Genomic DNA, 24,415 nt, shown 5'->3' with positions numbered 1-24,415 from the left:
CCCAATTGCTTATTGTTAGCAAACAGCAGCAACAACAACAACAGCAGAAGCAATGTAACTTTGAGCTACGCCCATTAATTAAGCGAGAACAGCAAAACAATTTCAGCTAACCAACAGTTTCAATTAAGCATACGCCGTGTGGCTCACGCTAATCTGCCCTTGCTCTCAGCTCTAAATATAGACAATTAAATGCCACGCCCCCTCGCAAACAATTTGAAAATATAATTAAAAACCATAAGGGATTGTTGTGCAGAAATCTGTGCATTTAATTGAAACTTGCAGCAAGAGCAGCCGCAATCAGACAATGGGCTCAAAATCCAGCGGCTGCTCCCAAGTTCACATTCATAAATAAAAGATGTCAGCTCGCGACAGTTACTGAAATTGTGCGCCTTAATTTATACGCGGCTCCTTTTCGCTGGCTGTCCTGTCAATCAGGCCTTTCGTTGCTGATTACACGATGCGGCGGCCATTTAGACTGCTTGCAGCACAGCCTCGCGCAGGAGACGGCGCAGGATGAAGGAGACGGGGCAGTCCAAGGGTGTCTGATGTATTAATGAAACAGACAGGCAGACGAGCGGGTCGACTGGCTGCTTAAATGAATGCTCAAGTAAGAGAGAGAGAGAGAGAGGCGTGGCGGCATTTTAAATCAATTAAAACTTGACTTTGTGCCGGCACAGGCAGCAATTGCGTATACGACGTGTGGCCCAATGCGAAAAGTGGCGCAAAAGTTTTTCAAAACATTTGTCGAGCAAGTTGTAAATTTTTGTTGTTGTCTTGTTCAGCTTTTAAATTTTTTTGTTTTTTTTTTTGTCTTGTTTTAGCACTCAAATGCACTCACAAAGCACTCAACATGGCTGAAAAGTTGCTTCCGCTGTCTAACAGTCTATCTATCTCTATCTCTGTCTCTGTCTCATGACCCCTGTCTGTCTCAGTGTCAGTCTGCGCTTTGCATAATTAATGTTTTAATGTCAATCATACGCACTGTGCGCCATGAAATATATGCGCACTGCTTATAGCCATTTTAATTTCTCTTCACACACACACACACGCACGCATATTGAGGTCTTTTATCCTTTTGCCTTTCTGAATTTAATCAGCGCAAAGTTCTGTGCTGCAACTTTGCCATGTAATTGAATTTGTTATATTTGCAGCTTAAGTTTTCTTTTTTCCCCTTTTTTGTGCAGATAATTGAGATTTTAGATTGGCATTAGTTGTGTGAATCAGTTGGTGAAAACTTTTCTTTTTTTTTTTTTTTTATTTAATTGTGAAAACTATTCAATTGTAAAAACTTTTCTTCTATTTGCTTAACAAGCTAGAGATTGGATGAAAAGTAAAGCAGAAAATATTTTCAATTTTCATGTAGTCCAATTGCAGCTCTTTTTGTTCTGATTCTATTTAAAGTCAAAGAATTATTTGTATGAGCATAAATTATATTATTATGCAACAGCAGTATATAAAAACTCTTGGCTCTGAGCTCGTTTTAAACAAATTGAAATCTTGACTTTGGCTAAATATTTACTTAGCTAAAGGTATCTCTATGCAATCTCTAACCAATCTCTGACCAATCTCTATCCAATCTCTGTCTAATCTATATCCAGATGTGCCTTTATTCAACTGTTGCTACGGCCTTTAGCTATGACATTTTCGAGCTTATTCCTACTTAGCTTGCCACAAAGTTTGCTTTTAAGTGTTTGCGAATCACAAGTCAAAAGATTCTTGCTCTTCATATCATCCGAGCACCTGGCACACCTGGGCCGCAAACAAACTAACTATCTATGCAGGTAGTTTGGCTCACACAAATGGCTTGAAAATTGATTACACATGGCACGCCCCCAAGCACACACACACACACACAGAGAGAGAGAGAGCTTTGCTAATGGGCAAAAAGCAAACATCAGACGGTGTGAAAAAAAAATGAAAGAAAACTTCACACAACATGAGATGAAAAATTACAACAAATATTAACAACAAAAAGCAAAACAACAATGACAATAGCAAATAGTAATGGCATCGACAATAACAACAGCAACAGCAGACATACTCACACACACACACACACGCACACAATAGCTGACACTATTTGTAAGGACGTATATTTGGAGCTCACGAAAAATCCTTGCGAACAATGTGACAAACGATGTGTGAAGCAGTTCGCTGTTGGGTTAGCTGAAAGCGTGAAGTGCTCCGAAGCTGATGTGGCAGGAGAGCGACACAGAAAGAGACAGACCGACAGAGGGAGAGAAAGAGAAAGAGAGACAGAGTGGGAGAGAGAGAGGGCAACAGTGGGAGGGTGGGAATGGCTGGGTTGGGTAGGTAGCCAAATCTAGCCATACACTTATCAAAGAACAAGACGCGCAGATATAGCGCACATTACGTATACGCACTGTGGCAGCTTGGTCATTTTTCATGCCGCATGACAACGTCGACGTCGGCGTCGACGTCGACGACGAGGACGAGGACGTTGACTACAAATCGTGACAAATTCTTGATGCGGGTTAAGTTACACATTTCTTTGGCCTTATTTTTTTATTTAGACCCTTGGTATCCCCCCTTCGTTTTGATTTGAGCCTTTCTGCGGTTGAGTTTCCGTGCCAACTTTTTTTGCCATTTGGCTTAGAATACATTTTCAAAAATTTGCCGCTTGCTTTCAGACGAAAGTCAAAGTTTTGCATTAGGTTGTCAGTTTCGCATTTTGCATATTCAATTCAGCTGCGTGAAAAGCCATTAGCCATAAAAAAAATTGTTCGGCTATGTGACTTGGTTGTAAAAGAAAAAGTAAAAGTCCCGCCAAATGCGACACGCTGGAAAATTTGAATATAGCTTTATTTAATTTTTGGATTTTTTCCACATACGCTTTCATTTGTTTTTCTTTGATGGCACCGCCCGTCAAAAATATATGAAAAAGCTACCTCAAAATACTTTTTACTGCATATTTATAAAAAAGTAAATAAAACCTGGCAGTAGTACAGTAGATATTGACTGAGTTTTTTTTTTTAATATTTACAATTGTATGGAAAAAGAAAAAATTATATGGATCAGAAATATTCAGCTTTATTATTTGATATATCATAAATTAAAATTGACTTAAAAATTTGTGTGTGTGTGTGTTTTTTTTATTAAATATACTTTAACCACGAGTTATTAATAGTCCGCAAGGCTTTTTACACATCTCTATTTTTTTCTTTTTTTTTCAGATATTATTGATGTGAGAGAATAAACCCATTTTATATTTTATGGGTTTTGAAAACACTTTAAAAATATGTTGAAATGATTTCTTTTAACAAGCTATCGAATGAAAATATTTCTGCAAATTCTCACTTGAAGTGTGCGGTATTATAAATATATATGACATGATTTGCTCTTGTCAAATGAGCTCAATAGCTTCTAAGTTGTTAATGGACTGTTTGGTTTCTGGTTACCATATTGAAATTTGCTCCAGCTTTGAGCTCCTTTGAATAATTTTAATGCGGATCTGGCAAATAAAGCTACTTTAAAAAAAATATTCAATATTTTATTTTACAGCCATTTTTGAAAAATAATATTGAGAAATATTTATCATACATATTTAAACTAATTACGAGAAGGCTTTACAATTTTAAACGATTTACAATCCATAAAATATAAATAAAGTTTATTACAAGAATTATTACGCACATATATATGTACATATCGAATATGTATGTATGTATGCTTCACTGTAAGCAGCCTTTCGGTGCTGCCTGCACCTGCACCTCCATTAACATCTGAGGCCGTATTCAATGACAGCATTTTTAATGCAATTTATGGTCGTTAAGGCGACAAAATATAATAAAAATGAATAATATTCCAACTGCTGTATGGCAAAAACCGCGTGCCAACAAGTATGCGTGTGTCTGTCTGTGTGTGTGTGTGTGTGTGTGTGCATGTGCGTGCTACATGCAACACGTGACAGAGTGCTGCCACGGGCCGCCAGGCTCGAGCAGACGATGCGCGTCGCGAGGCTAAATTTATGAGAGCCACAAAATAAATCGGAACGCCAAATGTGCGAAACAATGCATAACTCAAAGGCTGCCACAATAACAACAACAACAACAGCAGCAAAATGATTATAATATAAAAAAAAGAAAATAACGTAGAAAAAAATGTAATAATATTACATTTTTGTTTATGGCTTGCAATATCCATTAATAGAATTTCGCGGCAATTATGAGGATTGAAGGGCCAACCGAGAATTTTATGACAAGCAGCAAGAATATGACAATATAATTTTATATATAATAAATATAAATGAAATAAAATGTCGTTGATCATTAAATTAAAAGTTAAATCAAATTAAATGAGTATAAGCAGATGCTGAAAAAATAAAATATCCAAAGGATTAAAAAAGATTTACAAGGGAAAATGCAATTGTGAATTGTATTATTTGTTAAATACATAATTAAATAAATTTACATAATAATCATATTATAATAATCATATTATATAGCACAACTTAAGCACCTAGTAAGAGCTTTCATAATACTTTTCAAGCCCGACATCTTCTTTCCACTTCAACATCAACTTTTACTCCAATTAAGCTTAGTCTGCCTCTGCTGTTAGTTAAGATAACAGGTATTTACATTTACCTAACTCTCGTGGCTATTCCCTACAATATTTTCATATCAAATTTTTAATACCTACTGCCAAATTTACATACACAGACGAAGCGAACCAAAAATTATTTTATAATGTACACGCAGCTAGCTTTAACATCGAGCGAGCCCAAACAAAATGCTGACCGCAAATCCAATCAATATTGCATGTACTTTAAAAACTCATAAGCCAAAAGCCAAACATTATTAATATAATAAAAGTGAGTATTATAAACATGACAGGTAAACATTAGCCAGCCAAACATTAGCCGCACTCTCCAAATATAAACAGCAGAGGTGCCAGCAGGTGCTGAAGGTAGCAACAGCAACGATAAACAATTCAATTAATCAAAATATTAAATCTAAAGGCAGATGAGTGAATTATAGATGCTCTATAAATAAGATGTATAGTAGATGAAGGCGTGAAGAATTTTTACATATTATATATGACATGTAAAAAAAAAAGCAAAATATATATTATCCAATTATATACGAATCAAGACGCATTCTTTTTTAATATGAAATACATATAAAAAATGATATATAAATATATAAAAACAAACCAAATATTTGTAATACATATTAGTAAAAAAAAAAAAAAATTGTTAAAAATTAAAAAATAAAACAGCAGTAAATAAAAAGAAATAAATAATAATAATAATAAGTAAATAAAATAATAATAAGTAAATAAAAAATAAAAAAATAAATAAATAAAAAATAAATAAATAAATAAAAAATAAATAAATGAATAAATAATTAAATTGGGAAATTAGTATGTAAAAATGTTTTAAAACTATCAGAATCCATTTTAAAAATTTTTTAAATATATAAGAATGACTTTTTGAAAGTAAGATCATAGCATTGATCGAAGATCGTATGGTAAATTCAATAAAACTATTTTTAGACTCATTCACGAAAGTGAAATGAGTATATTGGTTTTGTGCAATGTCCGTCTTGCTGTCCGTCCGTCTGTCCGTCTGTCCGTCTGTCCGTATGAACGCAATCTATTTCGGCGCTATTGAAGCTAGAGACTTGAAATTTGGAACACATACTCGTGTATATCTCCGATTTATAAAGTGTTAAAATTTTCCCGATCCGCCCACTAGGGGCGTGGCAAATCGGAAAATGCATTTTCCGATATACCAGAAATCATGTTTGTTGAAGAGCTAGAAAGCTGAAATTTGGTATGTAGGTCCGCGCCAGCCACCCAAGATCACAAGCTATGGCGGATATATCTCCGCCCATTAGGGGCGTGGCAAATCGGACAAAACTGTATCTCCTAAAGTTATAAACCTAGAATGCTGAAATTTTGCATGTAAGCTAATGTTTTAATTCTATGAAGATGGGTGAAAAAATTATATATCTACGTCCCTTAGGGGCGTGGCAAATCGGACCTGAAGATATAGTGATTTTTCGAATTCTGCTATATTTTAGGCACTATTGATGCTAGAGATCTGAAATTTGGTATATATACGCGGGTTGATCACCCAAGTCCAACGAGCTATGGTAGATATATGTCCGCCCATAGGGGGCGTGGCAAACCGCAAAAGTTTATATCTCCTACAATTTAAGAGCTAGAAGCTTCAAATTTGGATAGTTAAGTTACTGGTAGCCTCCTCTATCGATGCCCCAAAAATAATTTTTAAGCCTCTTTAGGGGCGTGGCATATCGAAAAATACCCTGTAATTTTCACATTTTTTGAGCGTAAGAATTCAAATTTTGCATTTAGGTAACCGGTTACTCGTTCTAAGAACTGGCTAAAATTGGGGAGTCGACGGCCACTAGGGGCGTGGCAATCGGCATTTACAGTGCCCGTATCGCGACATTTATATGCGTCAGCCATCTATTTATGCATTTGTACATATAAATAAGCTTAATAGATATTCATAATACAAAAGGAAACATTTTTATGAATTTAAAAAAATTTAAAAGAAGCTAAAATAACAAAAATTTGCAATTTACAAAAAAGTGTTTTCCGCGGGATTTGAACTCGCACCCAACCCAAACAGCATGTTTGTCAAAATAGCTAAAATAATGGTCGTCGGCGCTTCAGCCTACAGCACCACCGCGTCGTTTCGATCAATAGAAGTTAAAACGAAATCACATTATTGTTATGACGCCACATAGCAAAGAAAAGCCAGAGTGGTGGCTGGAAATTCAAAAACAATGCAAAGACAAATCAATCGCAACGAGATTCTTAGAATATGCTAGAGTACGCATTTATGTGTGCATACATACACACATACAAATGAGCGCGTGTATAAGGCTGGAATGCTTGATGCTATGCGTGCAGACTTACATATATACATATGTATGTATTTGCATATATGTATTTGAGGGCTATTTAAGAAGAAACAAATTTAAACTTATAAAATTATTCGACTAAGAAAATGAAAAGTATTAAGTGCCATTCAGTCAAGCTCGCACCTTCCCAATAAAATATCTATTTTATAAAAAACGAAAAATGTATGAAAAAAAAAAAAAAAACATAGTAGAGGTTCGAACCTCCCTACTCTAACGTTACTTGCGTCGCCCTTAGCACCCGCGCCATTGCTTTGCTCGAGCACTCAGCTGCTAAAATAGAATAGCTTAATAAGAGAGCGTCATCAGACAAAACTACAGTAACGGCTAGAAAGTCCAGAAATCAATCGAAATTCTAAGAATGTGAGAAAAGGCGCGCTTCTGTCTGTACGCATAGAATAGACGATGAGTGTGTGCACATGTATAGTAAAATCGCGCTGATCTGCTGCTAGCTTGAAGCCGGTATCCAATATATGGATATAAATACATGTATATTATTAAAAGTCAAAGTTGTATAAATTATATACATATGCATGTAATTTGAATGCAATTATGCAATGATCATAGCAATAGCTATCGATGATTTTCCCATTTTAAATGGGATCATGCCCTGTTTTTTGTTGCGCACTAGACTTGAAAATTGCACTATATACTCTGGTTGACAGCGTTTGGGCTGTGAATGAGTCTTCTGCAATCGGTATCGCCCGACTGCAACGTTCTTACTTGTTATAATTATATTTATTTTTATAATTATATATTATATATAATTAAGCGTACCCTTATCTATATTTCACGTTGTGATTTTATGGACGTTCTTTTTATATTTCCTTTAACATAATTCCGACAAGAAATTCAAATTTTCTAAACAGACTCAAGCAAAATGTTTTGTCCTCAAAGTCTTTATAAAAAGAAAATATATATATATATATATATATATATATATATATATATATATACATATATAAAAGAAAACAAATTAAAATTCGATCAAAAGCATCAACAAAACACGTTGATATGCAAATCTTTGTAAAAATATAAAGTCATAGCTATAAACAAGCACACGCATACACGCACACTCTTACGTATACAGCGAGACAAAGTAAAGCTCTCACATTTATTTCAATATTCGTTCTGTACATTATGACCAAGGAAAAATGCTCATAAAAAATTCAAAACGTCCTAAGTACCTTCAAAGTAGCACGACAACAACAACAACAACAACAACAACAACAACAACAACAACAACAGCAGCAGTGAGGGAAAAGTGCACACATCACAAGGCTATCAGAGGTGAGTGGTAGGTGGAGATGGTTCTAAGCTATCAACTTTTGGTGCCAGCCAGCGAGTCAACTCCACTTTCAGCCACTTGTTCAAACTGACCCGACACGCATGTTTATGCGCTTTTTACAGCTGCTCCAATGCTTATCTGCAAACTTTTTGCACAGTGTATGTGTGTGTGTGTGTGTGTGTGAGTGTACGTGGGGTATTTTCTCGTGTTTGTTTGAAAATGTTTTTTATATAAATATAAAATATACAAATATTTATACATATATATATGTATGTATATACATGTATAACTTTGCGGTCATTTTACTAAATATTCGGGCCACAGGCCAGGTGAGCCGGGGTAAACAGCCGCTCGTTAAAGGCACGCACAAAATTTATGGGTCGGCTTTGCGTTGCGTATCGGGTCATCAGATAAGAGGGGAAGGGGAGTGCAAGGCTGAACTCTGGGGGTTGAGCAAAAACCAACACAAAGCCGTGAAGCGGTCACAACTTGTTCCACTTTTTTGGTTTACTCACTCCTTTTGAAACGCTTTTGCTATTTTTAAAGCCTCAGTTGCTCGCCTGTTTGAATCGAGCAGCTGCCCGGGATTCATGCATGCGCAAACCGAACGAAAGTTATTTATGTCCTTTTGATGGCAGCGCCTGGCAAATCCAGGCGACACTTTAAAATTGCCACCGCTAATTGGATTTAATGGGCTTCATGCCCGAATGGCAAGCCTAATTTAAGGCCAGTTAGCTCTATGTGAGCCCCTACATACAGACATATATACACAAACTCACTTAAAGTTGTGGCGAATTTAAACAGATTATTATTGATAGTGATTGAGCGATATGGGAAAGTTTTATTTATGGCTTATAATGAGCTTATAGCATATTTAAAAATATGGAAGTGCTCGTCATATTATTTAATTATCACATATTAGTTAATCTAGGCTTAATGTGAATTATATGAAAATTGAAAAGCAAAGGAGAATTGATGGGGTATGCTGGATGCGAAGAGATATGGATATGGATGGCGTATTGGAGTATGTTGAGGCTTGTAGGACAAAAGAGCGTATTATCTATACGCTGTATAAATATAGAGTGAAAATAGAGATAATATTTCCTGCTCTATTACAAACGTGTATATGAACAGTTAAAAAATATTTTTCTAATTTTATTGATTTAAAAAAGACTATATAAAAGACTAATTTTATTGATTTAAAAAAGACTATACAGTCTACAAACTCTATACTCAAGACTTGTTGATGTTTATATTTCACAAAAAAAAAAAAAAAAAAAAAAAAAAAAAAAAAAAAAAGCAATGAACAAGTAAATAAAAGATCACTCAAGCCTGTACTACCTTCAGTGACAAGGCAAATATTCTACCGAGTCATACCGAATTGATATTTATGCGCAAAGCACTGTTACCAAAGACAACGCCTCCCTATAAATGATGTACTATATCATCATAAATGGCATATATGTGGATTAAACATGAAATTAAAAGCTATACAAAATATATGTAATAATTACTGTTTAATTGAAATTTCATTTTCCACTAGTCTTCAGCCTAATAAAACGAAATTTCTAATAAACAAAGTCAAGTCAATATCTAACAAATTTGGACGACTCTTATTTGATTTTACTAAGGCCAAGGCATCCTTTTTAATAATGCCATAGATGAAACTGGTTTCTTTTGCTACTACTCTAACTTGGGGCCATTCTTACTTCACAGCCTCACTCCGCATTACTTTTCAATTATCTCACTTTACTTCGCAAAGAAACGAGGCAATAGATATATGTCATCACAAATGACACAAATGACAAAACAGCATATCACACACTTCATATATAGTCTATATCGTAGTGCGAACTCAACAACAATGGCAACAAAATGTAACTGGGCCGAAACATTTCACGTAAGTAAAAGCGTTTGGTAAATGAAATGGCGGCCACAGGAAACGGAAATTTCATTGCCGACTTGTTCATAAAAACTGGCAGCACTAAGAAATTGGCCATTGGCAAAGTTGGCGAGAAAAATGCCCCAGCGCCGCATAGTGAACGGGGGCGCCACCTGCCAAAAGATAAAACGCACTTTAAAGTTCCAGGCAGCAAAAAAAAAAAAAAGCACACACACACAGATGAAACGGGAAGGCAACATGAATGAGAAAGAAGAGAGCAAAATAAGTGAAATGAGCCAACGAAGCGGCATATGCGATGTTTTTCTTTTATTATATTTGAACTTTAACACTGCTACAATATAAATTAAAATGGCGGGCACTTCACATGCAGAGTGTCTGGCAATGTAGGCCATTGAAGTTTTTGTGCTTGTGCGTGGGCTCTTCGCTCTACAGCTCGCTCTCTGTTCCACACAATCGCTTCTTGCCTTTGAGGCTGGCTTGCACTTAGCCCTCTGGCAGCTGTCATATGAAATTTTGTAACACACACACACACATCCATATAGGCAGCCGTGCCTATAGAGTGTGCGACAGAGGATGTTGAAACAGATTCGACTCTTAATAATTTCCGCACTCGACTTGATCGAAATCATAAAATTTTATGAGCATGCCAAGAGCGCGTAAGTGGCAGTTCTCTCTCTCTCTCTCTCTCTCTCTCTCGCTGTGTGTGTTTGTTGGGTTTGCCAAAATGGCTGCCAGACAGACACAAAGAGCAGAGCAAATGGCAACAATGCGACAGTGAGACACTCAGACAGACGCGTAAACCCAAACTTCAGCAAAATAAAAATAAAAATAAAAATAAAAAAACCTTTTCGTTTTCTTTTTTATTTTTTCTTTGAAAGCCACAGGGCAACTGAGCAGAAAGTTTTTCTCTTTTTTTCGTGTAATTCAAAATGAGTGATAGATGAAAAGAGACAGCAAGCAAAAGAGACTGTGAGAGAGACAGAGGGAGTGTGTGTGGCATGAATAATGGAGGTTATTTCATATCAGCCAAAACTAAAGTTGACTTTTTCTGGCGTTGATTGAATGCCCTGCTGTGGACACGGGGCAAACTCCTGTGAAAGGTACAGATTTTCATTTATTATATTCCATAATTTAATGCTAAAACTGGTTAGATGACGGAGCTGATAGATTAATATAGATATTCACATATGTATTAAAATTTATGTAAGTAATTGTTACCAGCGAAGTAATTGCTAGCCAATTTCTTAAGTCTATAGAATATGGCATATAGAAATATGATTTTAAAAAATCATTTTACCCACTGATTTTCATTTTTCATTTGCAAAAGCTTTGTACTGAGGTAAAGTCTTGCTGAGGTGAGGGATTTTTTCCATATGGAGATGAAAATTATACATATCTCACGGTACTCAAAGTAAGCTGAGTAAATATAACCATAGTATTCTCTTGAGTCTTGGGCAGCTGCATCTGTGGCGGACGCTTCAGACAATCATTTAAGGCTGGAAGTAGAGTTTGTAAAGATATAATTAATAAATGCTTTGAGATGTAAGGTTAAAATTTTACTGCTGCTAAAGACAGGGAGATATTACGCTCATTACAATTATTTCCACAGAGCTCGTTTTTCTAGTTTTCTAACTGCGCTTAATATGCGAATGATGAAAGTTAAGCAGACTTCAATTTAATTTTGGCTAAGCAAAAGCGTTTATTCCGAATCCAGTTGGACTGGCGCAGACAGGTTCCTTTTGATGGGACTGATATTTATATATGTATGTCTCGCAGCAAGGTCGTATACTTTTTTTTTGCGTAGGCTCAGTATTGTATAGCTCACGCGCCTAAGGAATGTACTCTGAGTGCTGCGGATTTTGTGTAGGTGAAATGTGATACATTTCCATCGATTTGGATTCCATATCTGTAAGCTGTATACTTTTGTATATGAGTATTTTATTTTTCATTAAAACTTTTGCTGTTGGGCTTGATTAGCCAAAACACATTTTTGCTTCTTTCTTAATTAAATTTGCAACCTAACCCACGTGATGGCAGAGTCAGATTAGCCGCCAGACGACAGACTTTTATCTGAATTTTTGATTGCCCCCAAAAATAATTGGCTTTTCCCTCATATTAATAAAGTGAAATCTTGGCCAGACATCATATTAGCTGTTTTACAGCCACCGATTGAGGCACAACAACAAACACAACAACAAAGAAAAATATGAAGACGACGAAATTGTGTGGCACATTAAGTGGCTAACCCAATACAACAATTTAATTTGTTAGGCTTAAGGCAGGCCAAGGCAAGGCAAACGAAGGCATCGCTCATACGCCGCGTCGCCCACAGCATCGCACAGCCACTCAATTAGTTGGGAGCAGCCGGCAAAGCCTTTTGAGCAGGCAACGCTCTACTAATTGCGAGCTTGTTGGCCGTGCAACCAGCCATCAGCTCATGCAGTCAGTTGGGTTTGGTTTGGTTTGGTTTCGATTTTTCCTTTTCTTATTTTTGGTACTCTTCGAGTCGAGTCGAGTCGTAAAGGCTACAAGTTTTTGCCATTTTCTTAACATGTACAAGCAGAGTATCGCGCCCCAAGGCGACATACTAGAATTTCTCTGCATGCGAGCAGCCAGCGCAAAAGCAGCTCAAATAAATCCAGTCAAAGGAGCAGCCGCCAACAACACAAACAGAAAAGGAGGAGCAATGAAAAAAATCAACAAAATAAGATACAGTAAACGCGAGAGAAAAGACGCTGCAAAGATGAATCCTGGGCCGTTATGTTTATTATGCCAAGCATGCGAGTTAATTCCTCGTATTGTTGCTGTTGTTGTTGTAGCTGTTGCTCCTGCTGCCTGTGACAGGCAACAGCAACAGCAGCAGCAGCAGCCACGTTGCCCTATGCTCTCTTAGCTGTAGCCACTCCCTACAAATTTCCAGTATATCCCTGCTCATTATTTTTATTTCATTCGCGTGCATGTTACACGAAAACATTCCTTGATAAGGATATCCCTCGAGGGGCGCCAACAGCAAAGAGTTTACTTAAATTTTCTAAATAAAATACATAGCTTAATGATTGGCTCCAAATTTGCGATAAATAAATTAGTTCAATATGAACGAAGAACGTGATTTTCAGTTGCAAGCGCTGCGCAGAGCTTAAAAAATTAAGCGAAGTATGTTCACATAAACTGATTGAGCAGAAGTGTATTTGTATTAAGTTCGTGAGGAGCTTAGTGTGTGCTTTTTACATACAGGTGAAACTCGGTCAAGTTTTAGCTAGTCAATTTGATCGAATTTGTAAACATTTTTATTTATTTTACTGTGTTGTAGTTTAGCTCGTGATTCCTGAAAACACATGTAAGAGAAGCTTATATAGTATACATTTTATCTACTAATCCAGAACAAGTATACTAAAAGTTATATAAAGTAAATAAAAATTAGTTCATTTTTTTTAAATTTATTATTTTAATTAAAAGAATTTTTATAAGTAGATAAGTCCCTAATAATTAATTATTCTCTTTTTTTGCTTTTTATGAAATATTAATTATTTTTAAAATTTATTTTTTTAATTAAAAGATTTTTAATAAGTAGATAAATCCCTAATAATTAATTATTCTCTTATTTGCCTTTTATGAAATACTAATTATTTTAAACAATTTATTTTTTTTATTATACGAATTTCTATAAGTAGATAAGTCCCTAATAATTAATAATTCTCTTTTTTGCTTTTATGCTTTTTTGCTTTTATATGAAATACATATTATTTTTGCTATTTTTTGTATTTAATATTTAATTTAAATTATATATTATTTTTATTTATTTATTTATTTATATTTATAATGTTTTTTAGCTAAATTCTTTATTAACAAAATTAGACCGGTTAGGTTGTTTTTTACATGTTATGATATATATATTACATATATCAATTGAAAAGCTCAAATTGCCTATGCTTTAATTAAATCGTTAAGAAACGAAGTGAGCAATTAGTAGTACGGCTAAGATATCGTCAGAATTTTCTCAACATAGATCAGGGCACATATCTATACAATCTTCCAGTTGGGCAATATTTAATGACTTGTTTATTCAGCGGTAGATAAGCACAATGTTTCAAAGTTTGGCAAACAATTTTCCTGATAATAACCACAAATCACATGGGCAAGGCGTGAAGGTTAGACTGGCTGCACCTGCCAGCCCATCGACCCACCCGCAGTCACTCCCCCACCCACTCGCTCACACTCTCAATGACATCAGCCATGCCACAGGGGCACTCTCTCTGTCTCACATTCAGGGGATAATCACATCGCTGTAAAGTACATCAGCGCATTAAATGCTAACGGACGCATCATTAACCCGCTAAGAAGCAGGCCAAGGAGTGGAATCTCATTAGCCGCTGGCCGAGTGGACTTATCGACGCCTTCGCCTTGCTCCTTGAACCAAATTCAGCCTAACTGATACACATTTAATTTTATTTATAACGCACGCATGGCCTGGCCTACCAACTCGGAGCACGGCAGCTCGGCAACGCGCCTATGGCACAATCAAGCGTAATACGCGCATAAATATTAATGCAGTGCCTTTTTGAATGGCAGCCAGGACGCTGCCAGGACGTAAGGCACCTGAGCGCAAACTTATTGGCTTATTAAAGTCTAATGGCCATTTTTTTTTTTGTTTTGGTGGGGCGTGTGATAATGGACTCTACTCCACTCGACCTGACTCGACCGAGACATGTTTTCCAATGTGCCACGCCCAGGCATACGCCCTAATTGTCTCAGTGCGGGGCTGGGCATATGAATGCCGTGAAGTTGTATCTGACTGTTTGTGGCCATTTAATATCAATGTGGATTATAACATGACATTACCAAATATCTAAGTTTGTGTGCCGTGTCGGAGTTGTGGTCCAAACTGTTTAGACCCTGCCAATATGGGGCATTAAGTGGGCTTTGATGAATGCTCATGAATAAGCAAGCGTGCCACACAAAACAACTGCCCGACTGATGTATGTTTTAAGGCTGATAATATACCCTGTAGTTTGAGAGATAAGCAAAAAATGGAGTAGTTTTTGTTTGAGAGTCATGGAAAATTTGATTGAGGGCTGAATTTATAATGTAAACAGCTTAGGTATTCAGAGATTTATTTAAATAATAATTTTTTTTTTTATTAAATTTTTTTAATTAATTTTCAAATTTCTTAATATATAATCGCAAATTAATACTGCCTCAAGGCAGCAACAAATTATTTTCAATTCTAATAATTTTATATATTTACAAAGTGATTCGTCCGTCTCATACTCCCTCTCTTTCTGCACGCTCCCTCTCACTTCCACGTTTTGCTGTATGCGCTAAAAATCAAGTCAATAAAGTTGACGAACTCGTGCAGTAAACCCAAAGAGAGCTGAAAAAGAAAACGAAGAAAAAAAGTAGAACAGCGATGAATAAGGAGGCCAAAGTTTTCAACTCAATTTTCTTGGGCATTTTGCTTAGCAATTTCGCGTTGCTTTGCATCTTTGGATCTCCTAAATATTTATGCTATTATGATGTGCCTCAATTTATGAATTTGCCAAAGTATTTAGTCAATAGCTTAAAGAAAGCAAACAAAAAAAAAAAAGGAGCGAAATGAAGAAAAAGTTGGCTGCATATTTTATTTATTATTATGTGCGCTCGCTCGCAACTTAGGGGACCATCTTATCGATGTCAGCCTGTACAGTCTGAGCGCGAGGTCTTGAATTTATGTACAAAGTTTCAGTTTAATGGGCACAACTGCAGGGCACTGAAATCCTAATGGAAAGTCTCCTCCACCCGGTCACTTGATATTGTGGTAGGCTCAAATCGTGAGAAGAAAAAAAAAAAAAAAAAAAAAAAATATATATATATATATATATATATATATATATATATATATATATATATATATATATATATATATATAAACATTTGAAATATTAAAAAAATTCTGAAAAGTGAAAAGGTTTGTCAGAGTGGCTCAGGCAATCCAATCAATGAAAAAATCAACGGAATAATATATATATATATATATATATATATATATATATATATATATATTATTTATTTTTTTTTTTTCTTTTGTATTTGTCTAGCAATAGTTTAGGCCTCTTGCATAAAATATGAACTTTTCGCGCTCAAATTAAATTGAAAACGAATTTTTGTTTAAGTTTGCAATTAGTTTTATGTGGAATAATTTATGGCATTCCATTTGTGCAAATGTCAAAAGTAATTTGACGACATTCAAATTATTTAAACAAAATACAAAAAAGAAATGAAAACTAAAGTAATTACATTAAGTTTTTGTGACGTAATCAAACAAATATCAAACAGACGTTTTTTATTTGGGTTGGCACACAAAGCCGACTTTAATTAAATAATTGATGGCTTTTGATGTTGACGCTGGCAAAAGCTAACAAATGATATACTCTAAATCGTAACGCAAATGTGGAAAATGTGGTAAATGTGAAAGCTGCGCGGCCGACAAGCGGAAATTTCGAGTTGTGTTTCCCTTAGCCCAAATTGGGCTGCACAAATTCCATTACCCCAGCAGGCGAGGCGACGCGACCAAGTCTTAACTAAAATTATTTAGATGGCACACCAAAGAACAAATATACCAGATATGTATGTATGCATGTGTGGGTAAATGTTTGCCTGAGTGCCGGTGTGTGTGTGTGTGTAAGTGCTTCAGTGTGTGCGTGTGTGTAGGTGGCATGTGGTGTGGCTCTGTCCTGCAGCGCATGCACTAAGGCAGAACCATTGTTCTAATGCCCAACTGATGTCGCTGGCTGACATTAATATACCCTGTAAATAGCAAAGCAAAGCAAGTGACAGACATGATGGACGTATAACATTATTTTTTGATTTGTTAAAAATTTTACTGCGAAAAAATTATCAAAAATATTTTATATTACAATTTAAATAAAAGTAAATATATTATAAAATTTACGTAATAATTTTTTAAATAATTGTATGCAATATAGTTGAAAGATGGCCTAAGAGGACCGTAATCAGCCGATTCTGTTATGTCATAATTTTACATATATATTATTATCAACTATTATTATCATTTATATTTACATATATGTTACATTATATTACTAAATTTTTGTCGTCTTCTATGAATTTTAAAAATGATTTTAATTTTTACTGATATAACAGCTTTTCCAACAGTTCCTTAGATTTTTCTTAAGATTTTAAATGATTTATATATTTGTCCTATTTTAATGAGTTCATATCGTATTCCCACTACTTTTCTATACTGCAGTCCCAAGCTTATATATTATTGGAATATTTCTATATCTATATTATTATAAATGTAATATATTTAATGCACTACAACAACAACTCACTGAGAATCCATTGGTCCATCATGCAAGAAATATCCGAGCACTCTGACTTGTTCTACTATTGCCGTTTCTCGTTGCTCGAGCAGCAATTTCCGCTCCAAATGCTCGCACTCGGCTCGTTGCCGAGGGAAATTATTAAAAGCGAAAACGGGCGCGCTATTATTTTTGACACTGATAAATTTACAGCGCAGACCTTGGAGTTGTAACCTACGACAGAACGACTGTGCATTCTCTATTTGTTGAAAATGGACCAGGCCGGGCCAAATGCCGGGAGGGGGAAGGGGGCAAAGCACACTGCCACATGGCTAACGGGGAAGTAATATAAATCGGACCCCGGGGATAAATAAGTTTGTGTTAGTTATGACAATGTGTTGAACCCGCATTGCATTGCATTCGTACAAATGCTTGTGTCTCTGGTTGTGTATGTATGTGTGTGTGTGTGTGGGTGTCTGCATCTGGTAATGTTTGATGCTAAATTATGCAAAAATATATCTATGATAATGCAGCTTAATTGAAGATTGTTCAAGTCATTGGCAGAGGAAATAGAATATAAGACATAAATAAATAATTTTATTCTGTTAGTTGGATGATTAAATGCTTAACAAATATTTTAATTAATAGAAAATGTTTGCTTGGAGCTTAAGAATTTGTTCAATGGCAAATACATTTATTAAAAATATTTTATTGATTTGATGTATTATTTTTTGTCATATAACTACAAAGGTGAAAAGCTGGCCAATATGGTTATGGAAATAAGAACCGAATACTATAAAATTATTAATTTACGAAAATAAATAAATAAATAAAAAATATACAACTGTTGGTCATAGAAAAACATTTATTAAACGGAACAGAAAAAATACAAATAAATAAATAAATATAAATTTTTAATCAGAAAAGTTTTTTAATTATTATCATATGTTAAAGTGTGTAATAGTTATAATTTCATTTTATATATATTAATTGTAATTTCTATAAAGAATGCATTATTTAAATTTATGAAATTTTACTCAATTATGAAGACGACAACTTCACAAAGAATTTTAAATAAAATCTGCTTACACATCATAATCATTATACTTAATATTATTAAAATACATTTATAGAAAGAAATATCAAATTAAAAAATTTTTCATAGTCAAAAACAAAACCAAAAGCAAAAAGTATATATAAGACCTCGTGCTTTTTGAGTAAGGAAAAATATTGTTATATATATATTTGTCTTTTTTTTTAACTCTGGCTCCCTGAATATATACAATATTTAAAATTTAAATGTGAAATTGCAGCTGGCATAATATTTATAAAGCAACTACCAGAAAAAAACACGCGCTCATGCACACACACACACACATACACACACAGGACACACACAGTTACACACGAATACACACAGACTTCTACTCCGATTCACCATCCATTACTGGAAACTCTTTATTAAAAATATATTATGCTTTCTCTATTGCAGTACGTTTTCCTTTGGCTGGGTGCAAAAACAAATGCGTGGCACGGAAGGCAACTATAGCGGAAGTACAAGGTACGTAAATAAGTCAGAAATGCAGCTAAAATGCGTGGCAGCCATAAATAAGATGAAGAAGAAGAAGGAGATGGGCTAAAGATGAAGAACAACAATGTTTTATAGCCAGCCAGCGTTAACGTCTCTGGCCAATAAGGCCATCGCATGAAGCCAAAGACACAAGCCAAGAAATAGAGAAAATATTAAGTGCTAAACTTTTGGCGCTGCCTGTCAAAAAAAAAAAAAAAAAAAAAAAAAAAAAAAAGGAATATTCGAGCCAAAAGAGAGCGAGATAGAGTGGGATGGAGTTAAGACTTAAATAGAGAAGAAATAAAAATGCAAAACTAGTACAAAACCTGCCGCGCATTGTTAGAAAGGCAACGGCAACGGCCACGCCCACACCGTAGCCATAGAGCAATATATAAAAGCGTATCCATGTTAAATTCTTGGCGCTGCGTCGCGCATTGTTTGACTTGAACTATGCACAAGTTATTTCTTTATTTAAAGTCACGAGAGCGCCATTGTTAACTTGTGTTTTTGACCCACTCAACCACCCATACACCCACCCATACACACACACACAGAAATACGCACAATTTTCATGTGGGCGCTTTTTGTGCAAATTTTTTGGCCAAAGTCAAAGCCGGAAACCCTTTTTTGGACCGACATGCTTAAGCTCGAGCTTTATGAGGCAACTAAGGGCTGGAACCGGCGGCAGAGGGAGATGGCACTATATATTTGAGTGTATGTGCTCCACGCTGGTGTTAAGTCAGCTAAAAGCCTTTGGCTGCAGCCACTTGAATTTGGTCACAACTTTTTAGAAACGGATGCAAGCGGAATTACCAGCGAGTACAAAGAAAGAGACTGAGCGAGACAGAGAGAGAGAAAGAGGAAGACAGAGTTTTGGTATATATTCCAGAACTAGTTCCACTTTGCCGCAGTTCACTGTTTTCAGTGGCGCCTAGAGACTGTGGTGGTTGCTGGGACACGGGACGCAGCGAAAGTTTTATGCGCGCCCACCAAAAGTGCAGTCAACGCACTTGGTGACCAAAAAATATGACTTGCGAATGGATTTTCGGACTAGGAATTGAAATTGCAATGGGAGTGGGAATGGCAATGGGAATGGGAATAGGAATGGCATTGGGCATAAGAGTTTTGGAATGTGTCTGGCGTCTGTCCTGGCTTATGTTTGACTGTTTGGTTAAATAAGTGCGAGAATGTTTTGGCAAAATACATATAAAGGAATTCGGAAAGTGTGTGCAATGGCTGAAAATATGTTCAAGGCAAAAGAATTATTAGAAAATTTATGGCAGATAATTGTTGTAAAGTATTTCTTAAGGTATTTTACGAGGCATTTTGTAGAAATTGATTTTTTGCTTATTTAGGGGTTTGATTGCTAAATTATGAAGAGGAATGCGAGAGGACCTGTAGGGGTTGAATGAAACAAAATCAGGCACGAGAATTTTAAAGCTCTTGATGAAGGATTTTTAAAATAAATGATTGCTATTGTAACATAATATTGTAAATAAAAATGTAGTCATCGCAATTAAATTGACTTGACTATACGAGTCTACACAATTTATAACTTTCCTTAGAGATTCTTACACAGATATTTTATGCTTATTTTTAGAACAAATAAATAAATATTTAAATTCTCCAATTTAATTAATATATCAAAAATCCAAGCTATATAATATACACATGAATCTGTAGGAACAATTTAATTTAAGGGTTATATAAACATGTAGGAGATATAATATAATTACTTTTTTTTTATAATTTATGTATTATTCAATGTGGAAAAATATCAACAAATTCCATTATTCAACGAAGTAATAGTCAATAATTTTTTAAGGCTCAAATTTTGCATTAATTTTGTCATATTTAAATTTTGTTTATTTATGTACTTCCTTTATATTTATTTAATAATTTTTTACTTCTTTTATGCTCGTTATTTTTCTTACATTTATATATTATATATATATATATATGTAAATATCTATAAACATATATATGCTGTTCGTTTTTATTCGTTTTCCCAATGATTTATTGCAAAAATTTCATTAATTTGCTGCTTTGCCATAAAACTCACAGCAGTATAAGAAAATATATATTTACTTTTTATTTTATTTTTTGTATATACATACATATATGTGCATGTACATATATAATGAAATAAATTTGATTGGTGTGAGTGCGTGCGGCGCATTGGTGTTAAACAAATTTTATAGCCCACCTATGGGCGTATACTTCTATAAGCGAGTGTACGCATATCTACGGGCTGGCGAATGTATTTACGACCAGAAAACTCATTATACGCGCTGCCTACTGGAATTTTAAAATATATATAAAGCACATACATACATACGAAATGTATATACATATTTATATATAGATACATATATCTTTGCTGTGTTGTATTTGCCAGTTGCTAGGCCTTGTCTGTTTTGCTCAATGTCAAAGAACACGTGTTTTATTCTCTTCTTGTTTCGCTATCCCGCGGAACGTGTCAAAAATTAAAAGTGCCCTGAGAAGAAGAAATTCGTGGGGGCCCTGCGAAGTTTCTAAGCAAATCCAGAGCCAGGGATCGTGTCCAATTTGGTGTGTGTGGGGCTGGAAAGCCTGGTGGCGTACACCAACAACTTATTACACATACGCAGCGTGCGCGCCCAAATAAGTATGCTATAGGAAATTTACTTTTTTCTAATTTACGCCTTGCGTGCGCTTGGGCTCCGACCGAGCCTGTGCTGGAGCTTTTTCCATTAAGTCTGCAGCTGGCTTCGTCATAATTCATGCGCTCGCCGGGACACACACGCACTCACACCCACACACGCGCACACACATAGGGAGAATCACAGATTGGGGCCATGTTAATTTGTAGGCCGCTGCAGGCGGAAGTCTTTTTGGGTCTTTAAACGCAAATGAAAGGCAAACCGAAGCTTTTACTGCTGCCATGAGCTCATGTATCATTTGTGTATGCGACGCAGCCGAAGCTAACCCTCTTAACGGTCACCCCTCCCTCCCCGCCCCGCCACCTTTTTCTTTCCTTCATCATTTCCTCTCTGCTTGGGGTTTCTTTGTGTGCGTGTTGCTCTAAATTAGATTTTCATTTGCGTGGGCCGCCAACGTCCTTCACCACGCGACTCTTTTGTAATACACTGCGCCCACTTAGACTTTATGACCTGACACATAAAACCCTTTTGAACCTGACCCCAGCGTACATTTCGCCAGCTTGTGTGCAAAATCAATGCCAAAATTAATTAATCCAAATTAGTGCAGCAATAAACTAGGCGCAACATAAACTTTGCCCACATGACGTGCACAAAAATATATTTATATTCTATTTCTTTTTACTTCTCTTTATTTTCTCTTTATTTTGCTGTTTTATATTTGAAAATTTTATGCGCTTTTAAGAGTTGCCAAATAAAAATCCAAGCCAGAAAAAGCATGTATTTTTATTATTATTATTAGAAGTGCGTGCGTCAAAGCCAGACTAAGTCAGACGGCTCCAAGACTCGGCCTGCGCCTGTCAACAGCTGTCAGCTGCAACTTTTTATTGATTATAGATGCTTGGAGCGGCACCACAAGCCTCTATACCCTGTATAAAATAGATGGGCTGGCATGAGTTGCCTTTAAAGAGAGTTTGTTGACATTTTAAAATACTCAGTTTCTCATATTTATACATGTATATATGACGTATACTTAATATATACAGTCTTATATTTATTTATTTATTGTATTTTTTTTTTTTTTTTTTTTTTTTTTTACATCTTACTTTTATTGCAGGATATCTGTAAGTTTCGCTTTATTTACCACATTCTTTAGTATTTCTGTTTTTAATTTCGAGAAAGCATACAACGGAATCGCGTGTGCTTTGGTTGTTACCTTTATTGATTGACAGACAAATTCATCGGAATTTATGTGAATTTTGTGCGAATTTTCATGAGCCTCTTTTATACACTGTAATTGAAAGAGTGTATATTGATTTTATATAAAATGTAAAGTTGAGGCACGGCGGGCTAGAAGCATAAGTGAGAGCTTAGTTGGACATGGGACTTGGATAAAAAACAAAATCTTAAGAAATTTCTGAGGAAGATCGTTAAAGATAGTGCTGAACCAGGGGATGTCAGAGCCTAGGGCCTAGAGCATAGAGCCCGAGAGACAAAGATCTCAGGGGCTAGGCACGAAAATATTATATATTTTCATTATCTAAGGAATCCATCTCAATATACTTTTCACATTCCACTCTCATGCTGCCAACAGAGTATTGCACAGTCAGTTACCGCCTGCCACAAGTTTTTGACTTTTTCTAGCCATGATTTGAAAGCAAAAATTGAGACGCCATTTGCTGAGGCAAACATTTGCAGCATTTGATGGCAAAGCATTTTGCACAAACGTTAGCAAGTTTTTAATAAGCAACAACAACAAGAACAGCAACAATAAAAGCAACAACAACCATTTCAAATATATATAATTGAGGCAGCTGCCTGGGCTGTAAAGTTTGGATGAGAATCTAAAGGAATTAGCTTAAAGCCAGTAACAAAATTGCCAACTTTGTGCAGCGTAATAATAACGTTAAAATATAATATGCTGAGAGGCAATAGAGCTGGAGCAATGAAAACAATGCCAAATTTGTCGTATTGAGTATGGGCGTGGCAAGCGAACGCCCCCCGATCAAGGAACAACCACAGCGACAAGCAAACAACATGAAGTGTAACAAATAGGCAACTTGAGCAAAAGTTTGAAGAGTCAAAACATTTGCCAACCCCTAAGCGTATCATGTGTGTGTTTGTGTATGTGTATATACATATATATATACCTATATATATATACTTATATGTATGTGTGTGCGCTTTGCGATATTTATCGCCTCTTAAGTATTTTTAAGAAGTTTGCCACGGCAACTTTTACTTTCCGCCCGACGACAACAACAAACATTTTGTCTTGGGCATATTTCGAGTGGCACTTCAAGTTGTCAGACTTGTGTCTGTCTGCACTGTCGCCAACCACGCCCCCTTGACAGGCAGCACTGACAGGCACTGAGACATTCCTGAGCAAAAAGTTTTTTCAAGGCCTTAATCAACTTTAGCTATAGCTTAATGAGCCCATGTAATGAGTTAATTCTTTTGCAGTGTTGCAAAGCGTCAAGTTTTTAAGGGGGCACTTCAAATAGTTGACAACAGTTTGACTTCAGTGTATATAAATGTGTACGTGGGTGAGAGTGTATGTGTTAGCAATTTTGTAAAGTATTTGCCGATTATAGCACTTACAACAATTTGCAAGAAAAGCTGGGCTAAAACTTTTGGAAAGTTTGAATTTTGAACAAATATCTTTATGATTCTATAAATAAAATATTTTGAATGAATTTTTGTTAACTTCTTTATATGAACTTTCTTAATGAAATTCTGTTTAGAGAATTAAAAGGGAGATATATAAACTCATTAATTTAAATTCCCTCCTTTATAAATTTAT

The 24,415-nt window shown here is 35.5% G+C and overlaps 1 protein-coding gene across 2 annotated transcripts in view; it reads left to right on the top strand.

Moving 5' to 3' along the window:
* LOC108611514 (uncharacterized) overlaps window positions 1–24,415 on the top strand; it is a 179,707-nt gene that overhangs the window by 81,632 nt on the left and 73,660 nt on the right. For both annotated transcript variants that reach the window (XM_089465035.1, XM_089465036.1), the window contains exon 4: window positions 18,896–18,964. The gene's annotated coding sequence lies outside the window, so the exon portion shown is untranslated. The remainder of the gene's footprint in view (window positions 1–18,895; window positions 18,965–24,415) is intronic.

The sequence above is a fragment of the Drosophila arizonae genome, chromosome 3, assembly GCF_054131065.1.
Source record: "Drosophila arizonae isolate 15081-1271.41 chromosome 3, UAZ_ARI_1.0, whole genome shotgun sequence".
In the NCBI taxonomy this organism is placed as follows: Eukaryota; Metazoa; Arthropoda; class Insecta; order Diptera; family Drosophilidae; genus Drosophila; species Drosophila arizonae.
This window is presented reverse-complemented; position numbering and strand designations above follow the sequence as displayed.